The following is an 8,858-nucleotide window of genomic DNA, read 5'->3' on the forward strand; positions in this document are numbered from 1 at the left end:
TATACAGAGGACACTCATTCTTACATCACAGTGGATCTTTGTGAGGTCACAGCATGAAATGCACCAAGCAGAGAAGGCTGTAAACCATAGTGGCTGTCTCCACTCTGGGCCTCAGGGAACTTTCCATTCTTGTGAAAAGGAAACTAGCCTCTCTGAGCTTCTTCTTCAGCAGATCAAAGAGTCAGTATTTACTGTTTAGCAATTACAGGCAGTACTGTGCTGCACAGGGAAGTGCATTAAAGCTGCAACCTGAGAGAGACTTTGATCACCTCCCCAGCTGCTCTATTGGCTCCTGAGGCTCCAGTTAGAGGAGCAGCACCTGGGAAGTGCATTGAGGGCCCAATATCAGATCGATTACTTTGTCGTCCTCACACTATGTATGGATGCATTCACTCATTCATTCACTCATTCACTCATTCATTCATTCATTCATTCATTCATCCATTCCTACTTATTTCCAAAAGGAAGACAGAATGACGGTTACTCAGACAGGTCAGAAGCCTCTCTGCAAGGAAGGGGAGCTGATAAATCATCTAAAAGGAATGAAGCACTGGGGACTTGAGAGCAGGAGGGACCCTGGGGTGCCCATTGTGAAGAGTTTCTTCTTGGCTCTTACTCACTGACCAAATACTTTACTATAAACTCCACTTCTGGCCTTTCTTTGTGGATCTGGTACCTTTTATTGTCACCTCTTGGTCATTGTCCTCTGAAGTTTCTACTTCCTCCTTGCTGTCCCTGCCCTGATCCAGGAAGTTCCTGCTTCCACCCTGCTGTCCCATGAAATCACCATGGCTGCCATCCGCTGCCCATGCCCCCTTGATATCTTTCTGGGGGTCCTTTCAGCTCTGGCTCCTCAGTGGCCATGGTGAGCTGACAGCATCTCCAACCGTGCCACTTCACCTGTGTTTTTGTGTCTGCTTCAGTGCAGACATCAAAACAAACTTCCGGTTTTCCTTTGAGGAAGACCATCCCCTTCATTTTGGCATCGATGTTCTTGCCTAGCTGCTCCTCGAGTTCCTTCCAAGCATAGCTAAGTTGGACATCTCAACAAAGCACTGCAGTATCACGGTCTCAAAGGCTGCTGGGCAGTGGATCAGGGAGCACTGGTCGACCGATGTGGCCCCTGATCTGTGGAGATAGAGCAGCTGCCAGGTCTCTACAGCTCCTTTCTCCTCAGTCAGCGTCTCAGCCGACCGCTTGAAATGGCCAACGGCAGTGGGGGCACAGAGTCCAATAGTCTGATGGCATCTTTGCTGGAGGCTTTCATTATTTGTTTCAGAAGGAAGACCTATCCGTTCAAACTTAGTGCTAGCTTTCTGCACCACCTGGGGTAACTGGTACTCTTCTTTGGTAAAAGCAGTTTAAACCCCTATCCTTCCAGCTCTGCCTGTTCTTCTTGAAAGATCAAAGACTCCATTTCCATTGGTGTACAGCTGTGAACAACCAGGTCACCCTCGGGGATGTCTAACCCACTTGCAGCCAGTAAACCCACAAAACTGCCATTTCAGCACCTTTCAGGGTGATTTCCTTTTGCTTCTGCAGAATGTCCCCATGTAAGGACTGGGCATTCCTGCTTTATGCATGTGTTTTGTGACAGCTCCTGCCACCGTCCTTGGTTTCACAGAAGTTGAACATGTCCCCTTGATGACCACTGTACCCTCGGAACACATCCCTACTCACCACTGTCCTCTCTGTCTCCTGTGCTCCACAGTTAAGGCTGCTTTCTGAGTCTTTTCCCAATCAGGTCCACCCGTTCATATGTAGGTTTTGTGTATTTCTTAGCAACATTAAATACCCAATGAGACCATGTTGCAGAGAAAAAGCAATGTTTGCGGGTTGCCTTCAGAATCGTTCTTGTATGCTATACATAAAATTTCTTCCACTTGATCTTCAAACCAATATCTAACATCTGGTCGTCTTCATCCAGGACAACATGTTAAAGTTTGGTGAGATCTAGCTTGTCATTCTGCAAGTGATCCTCAATATGAGCTGGGGTCCCAACCAGGATATCAATCCCACTCTGCACTTGTTCTTGTTGACCACCATAGGGAGTTTCACCATAAAAAACACTGATAGCTTTTATCGATGTCACTGAAGTCTTTGGTCATTTGATTTGCTAATTCTCTTGTAGATGCAGCACTAGTATCTGATTGGCTTGGCCTCTCTTCCTCTCTTGTAGTCCACCTTTAAGTTACCCAATCAAAGGGACGGCAAAGGAGAAGGTCTTCCTGCTTACTGTCCATGCCTGGGCAATGAAGTCTGTCTCACTGTATACATGATGGAATGTCTTGGCTTTTAGAAAAAATGGGTAGTTCACCCCTCAAGCTTTGAGCTTTGAGAAGCTTGACAGTCTCCTCGGGTATGGGAAAATTAGAGAGAATCCTTTCTTCTCCATGAGTATTTCCTTTTCTATCTCATTACTATTTTCTTCCCCAGGAGCATCCCTGGAGTTGGAGTTTGGTTCGGAATGGGAGAGGACATTCTTGAGCCTGGGCTCTTCTCTCCCTTGTCTCATTAACTTCTTTCCCTTTCTTCTTCTTGGGCTTGGGCATGTCTGCCTCTGCTTCAGAAACTTCCTGGTTTTTGTCTCTGTTTTATTTTTTTTCCCATTGGCTGTTTTCTTCTCAAGGGACTCCTTTTCTTCTGGGATGTTTTGCTTTTACAAGCATTGTGGTCTTGAGGCTCATCCTCCTTCTTGTCCTTGTTGGATTTAGCAGAACACACATCAACTTCAGAAGGCCCTTTCTCTTTCACTGCTTTTGCTCTGGAGGAACAAGTCTTTTCCATTCCTTTCGTTGCTTCTTCTGTCTTCGATTTTGGCTTCTCCTTTCTACTTTTCCTCCTGCTTGCATTGGCAGCATCTCCTTGCTCTCCTCAGCCCTGTCTTCTCCCTACTTGGATGCACTGGGGAGTTTCCTGGTATTTTTCAGTGTGAGCTACGCAGGTCTGCCAGTCCCTCAACTGTGTGCAAAGGAGAGAGAGCGACACAGCAGCCTTCTACTTGTGATCCACTCTGCATCTCTCAATAATTTCTTCCCTTGGAAAGAGATGGTGCTTACTTCCCCTGCAATTTCTGTTAGAATTTCTACTACTCTGAAAACACACCATGACAAAGGTACTATATTACTGCCTTGTCATGTACAATATTTTCTTGTGGCTGGCTCAATGGTTGTGAGTTTCCGTCTAAATCATTATGGTGGGAAGTTAGGCAGCTTCTAGCCAGGCAGCGCAGTTGAGGCGCTGAGTGTTGTACATCATGCTCCAAAGGCAAACGGAAAACTCCTTCCAGGCAGATAGGAGGAGAATCTCCAAACACAGGCATACAGTGACACACGTATTCAAACAAGCACACACCTCCAATAGTGCCCCTCCATTTGCCACGCAAGTACAAACAAACACACGCAGTTTCCAAGCTCTTTGCTCCATGTCCACCCAGCTCCTTTTTTGGTCAGCATTTGTCTTGATCAAACAATAAACTTTCTGAACGTAAAGTACTTCTTTCTACGGGCTCCTTACATTCCCAGAAATCAACCTTCTTTGTGACTGTGACAGGTGCTTAGGTGCCAACCTTTAGGCAAGTATCTGTGAGTGTTTTTGAGATGTTTCTCTGTAAGGAACATAAGGCCCACCCTGCATGATTTTTGGAACATTTCCTCAGGGTGCATTTCCAGCTGCATCAAACTGTGAAAGCAACAAGATTCTCAAGCATCTGCTGCCTGGGATTCCTGACCATGAACACAGGGAAATCAGTTGCTTTTTCTGCGGATACCCTGCTTTTCCCACCATGAGATACTGTATCATCATTACATCTGAGCCAGGACAAACCATTCCTTAAGTTATTCATTATTTAAGTCTTCATTATTTTCTCACAGAAGGAGAAATGGAAGTCAGAGAATTCCCTGTCAACTCTAGAGTCATTCCATTAGTCATGTGTCTACTCTCCTTTCCAAGTCACATAAGTATTACCAATGCCTGCCACACTTTCCAGAGAAAGCAAGTCTTTCAGACTACAGACTCTTCCAGTGATTTTTGTCCCCTCCCCCATCTCCTTCAACTGAATCTAAGGTAAATCAGCTCCGGGTCCTGACTAGAGCCTCAGTGGTGGAGGTGACCTGTGAATCTACATCTCTAGGTGGATTCCCCTACCAGACACTGTGCTAACTGGGTGTGATGGTCTCTGCACCTGTGGTTGAGCGTCTTACAAGTTCTGATCCTCTAAGTATGGATAAAAGCTGAACCACTGGGGACAAGAATTACACACAGCTAGTGTGGCTTCCTTCTTCTGCAATCAAATATTTCCTAGTGAGACATTACATGTGGATCACAGTCATGATGCAGATGAAGACAGAATGCTAGGCACACTGCAAAGCTGAAAACACTCAACCTGTCATCACCGAGCTCTATTAAATCACAGCCGTGAATGCAGTTCTGAGAAACGATGAACCCTTCTTCAGTGATGGGAGTCCTCAAATGCCCCTTAGTCCCCTATTAACCCGATGTGTGCCCTATCAGTCACAGCCCTTGGGGATCCAGGAGTCAGAAGATGTAGAAAACAGGGCTCCAGCTGAGTAAACGTAGGTAATGGCACTGTGCCTCTGAAAGTGTCCTAGGGAAGCATCAAGAACAAAACTAGTCAACAGAGGTTGGTTTGTCCAGACTGAAGACCAGTCTCACTCTCCTTTTCATCCCCTCTGATCCTCCTCCTCTTCTTCAACCTCTCGCTCTCCCTCCCTTCCCTGTTTTGCTCCTCCTCTGCCTCCCCTTCCCTTTCCCCCTCCCTCTGCCTCTCCCTTTCCCTTCATATCTCTCGACCAGGTCCAGTTTTTGTTACCAACTAATCTCAGTCATGAAGTGTGAGTTGGAGAATCATTGACCTCTCAGGGTTTGGCATCAAAAACAGCCTTTCCCTCTCCCAGCAGCTGTCAAGTGCCAATGGTCTCTCACCTTGTAGTTGGATTTCCAGTCCTTATCCCCACTTCCCTGTTCATAAGATACCCTCTGGTATGAGCTTGCTTACTCTCATGCATATGCTGACAATCACTGTGAGTTTGTATTTCAAACAACACCGCTATTTCTCAGACATTGACTAGTTAACTACCCCTTTGGCATTAAAGATCTTTCTAGCGCTTAACATTATTCAATTTCACCTGCTCACTTGTCTGCGCTCTCTCTCTCTCTCTCTCTCTCTCTCTCTCTCTTTCTCTCCCCCCCCCTGTGTGTGTATTTCCTATCACAAGACACAATCTCACTATCTCCCTCTCCTCTCCTGTCCATACTTAACCCATGCCATCTTCCCCAATAATAGTGGAAAATGATTGTTGTTGAAGCTATAATATGTCACCATGGCTTTCACACCTCCTCATCTGCAAATTTTCATTATAGTGGTTGTTTGGTGTTTTATGAGTCTTCAGCCACTCTATCAACACTGGAATTTCAATGGACCTCTTCTCAGACATTTTGTTGTCATGGTGGTTATCTGTATCATAGACATTCTGGACATTTAGATCTATAAAACTGGCCCTGCATGCACTCCAGAAGTTCACCAATAGCTAGATACAGGAAACACACCTCAGAGACAAAGACAGACACTACCTCAGAGTGAAAGGCTGGAAAACAACTTTCCAAGCAAATGGTCAGAAGAAGCAAGCTGGAGTAGCCATTCTAATATCAAATAAAATCAATTTCCAACTAAAAGTCATCCAAAAAGATAAGGAAGGACACTTCATATTCATCAAAGGAAAAATCCACCAAGATGAACTCTCAATCCTAAATATCTATGCCCCAAATACAAGGGCACCTACATACGTAAAAGAAACCTTACTAAAGCTCAAAACACACATTGCACCTCACACAATAATAGTGGGAGATTTCAACACCCCACTCTCATCAATGGACAGATCATGGAAACAGAAATTAAACAGTGATGTCGACAGACTAAGAGAAGTCATGAGCCAAATGGACTTAACGGATATTTATAGAACATTCTATCCTAAAGCAAAAGGATATACCTTCTTCTCAGCTCCTCATGGTACTTTCTCCAAAATTGACCATATAATTGGTCAAAAAACGGGCCTCAACAGGTACAGAAAGATAGAAATAATCCCATGTGTGCTATCGGACCAACACGGCCTAAAACTGGTCTTCAATAACAATCAAGGAAGAATGCCCACATATACGTGGAAATTGAACAATGCTCTACTCAATGATAACCTGGTCAAGGAAGAAATAAAGAAAGAAATTAAAAACTTTTTAGAATTTAATGAAAATGAAGATACAACATACCCAAACTTATGGGACACAATGAAAGCTGTGCTAAGAGGAAAACTCATAGCGCTGAGTGCCTGCAGAAAGAAACAGGAAAGAGCATATGTCAGCAGCTTGACAGCACACCTAAAAGCTCTAGAACAAAAAGAAGCAAATACACCCAGGAGGAGTAGAAGGTAGGAAATAATCAAACTCAGAGCTGAAATCAACCAAGTAGAAACAAAAAGGACCATAGAAAGAATCAACAGAACCAAAAGTTGGTTCTTTGAGAAAATCAACAAGATAGATAAACCCTTAGCCAGACTAACGAGAGGACACAGAGAGTGCGTCCAAATTAACAAAATCAGAAATGAAAAGGGAGACATAACTACAGATTCAGAGGAAATTCAAAAAATCATCAGATCTTACTATAAAAACCTATATTCAACAAAACTTGAAAATCTTCAGGAAATGGACAATTTCCTAGACAGATACCAGGTATCGAAGTTAAATCAGGAACAGATAAACCAGTTAAACAACCCCATAACTCCTAAGGAAATAGAAGCAGTCATTAAAGGTCTCCCAACTGGGGCTGGGGATTTAGCTCAGTGGTAGAGCGCTTACCTAGGAAGCGCAAGGCCCTGGGTTCGGTCCCCAGCTCCGAAAAAAAGAACCAAAAAAAAAAAAATAAAGGTCTCCCAACCAAAAAGAGCCCAGGTCCAGACGGGTTTAGTGCAGAATTCTATCAAACCTTCATAGGAGACCTCATACCAATATTATCCAAACTATTCCACAAAATTGAAACAGATGGAGCACTACCGAATTCCTTCTACGAAGCCACAATTACTCTTATACCTAAACCACACAAAGACACAACAAAGAAAGAGAACTTCAGACCAATTTCCCTTATGAATATCGACGCAAAAATACTCAATAAAATTCTGGCAAACCGAATCCAAGAGCACATCAAAACAATCATCCACCATGATCAAGTAGGCTTCATCCCAGGCATGCAGGGATGGTTTAATATAAGGAAAACCATCAACGTGATCCATTATATAAACAAACTGAAAGAACAGAACCACATGATCATTTCATTAGATGCTGAGAAAGCATTTGACAAAATTCAACACCCCTTCATGATAAAAGTCCTGGAAAGAATAGGAATTCAAGGCCCATACCTAAACATAGTAAAAGCCATATACAGCAAACCAGTTGCTAACATTAAACTAAATGGAGAGAAACTTGAAGCAATCCCACTAAAGTCAGGGACTAGACAAGGCTGCCCACTCTCTCCCTACTTATTCAATATAGTTCTTGAAGTTCTAGCCAGAGCAATCAGACAACAAAAGGAGATCAAGGGGATACAGATCGGAAAAGAAGAAGTGAAAATATCACTATTTGCAGATGACATGATAGTATATTTAAGTGATCCCAAAAGTTCCACCAGAGAACTACTAAAGCTGATAAACAACTTCAGCAAAGTGGCTGGGTATAAAATTAACTCAAATAAATCAGTTGCCTTCCTCTATACAAAAGAGAAACAAGCCGAGAAAGAAATTAGGGAAACGACACCCTTCATAATAGACCCAAATAATATAAAGTACCTCGGTGTGACTTTAACCAAGCAAGTAAAAGATCTGTACAATAAGAACTTCAAGACACTGAAGAAAGAAATTGAAGAAGACCTCAGAAGATCGAAAGATCTCCCATGCTCATGGATTGGCAGGATTAATATAGTAAAAATGGCCATTTTACCAAAAGCGATCTACAGATTCAATGCAATCCCCATCAAAATACCAATCCAATTCTTCAAAGAGTTAGACAGAACAATTTGCAAATTCATCTGGAATAACAAAAAACCCAGGATAGCTAAAGCTATCCTCAACAATAAAAGGACTTCAGGGGGAATCACTATCCCTGAATTCAAGCAGTATTACAGAGCAATAGTGATAAAAACTGCATGGTATTGGTACAGAGACAGACAGATAGACCAATGGAATAGAATTGAAGACCCAGAAATGAACCCACACACCTATGGTCACTTGATTTTTGACAAAGGAGCCAAAACCATCCAATGGAAAAAAGATAGCATTTTCAGCAAATGGTGCTGGTTCAACTGGAGGTCAACATGTAGAAGAATGCAGATCGATCCATGCTTATCACCCTGTACAAAGCTTAAGTCCAAGTGGATCAAGGACCTCCACATCAAACCAGACACACTCAAACTAATAGAAGAAAATCTAGGGAAGCATCTGGAACACATGGGCACTGGAAAAAATTTCCTGAACAAAACACCAATGGCTTATGCTGTAAGATCAAGAATCGACAAATGGGATCTCATAAAACTGCAAAGCTTCTGTAAGGTAAAGGACACGGTAGTTAGGACAAAACGGCAACCAACAGATTGGGAAAAGATCTTTACCAATCCTACAACAGATAGAGGCCTTATATCCAAAATATACAAAGAACTCAAGAAGTTAGACCGCAGGGAAACAAATAACCCTATTAAAAAATGGGGTTCAGAACTAAACAAAGAATTCACAGCTGAGGAATGCCGAATGGCTGAGAAACACCTAAAGAAATGTTCAACATCTTTAGTCATAAGGGAAATG

The 8,858-nt window shown here is 43.0% G+C and overlaps 1 pseudogene across 1 annotated transcript; it reads right to left on the reverse strand.

The window, feature by feature from the left end:
* Positions 1-430: 430 nt before the first annotated feature.
* On the reverse strand, positions 431-6,900 carry LOC148004579 (nucleolar RNA helicase 2 pseudogene; annotated as a pseudogene). Its single transcript, XR_015624553.1, has one exon. The product of XR_015624553.1 is annotated as a nucleolar RNA helicase 2 pseudogene (transcript).
* Positions 6,901-8,858: the final 1,958 nt, after the last annotated feature.

The sequence above is a fragment of the Rattus norvegicus genome, chromosome 7 (assembly GCF_021556685.1).
Source record: "Rattus norvegicus strain SHRSP/BbbUtx chromosome 7, alternate assembly SHRSP_T2T, whole genome shotgun sequence".
NCBI classification, from domain to species: Eukaryota; Metazoa; Chordata; class Mammalia; order Rodentia; family Muridae; genus Rattus; species Rattus norvegicus.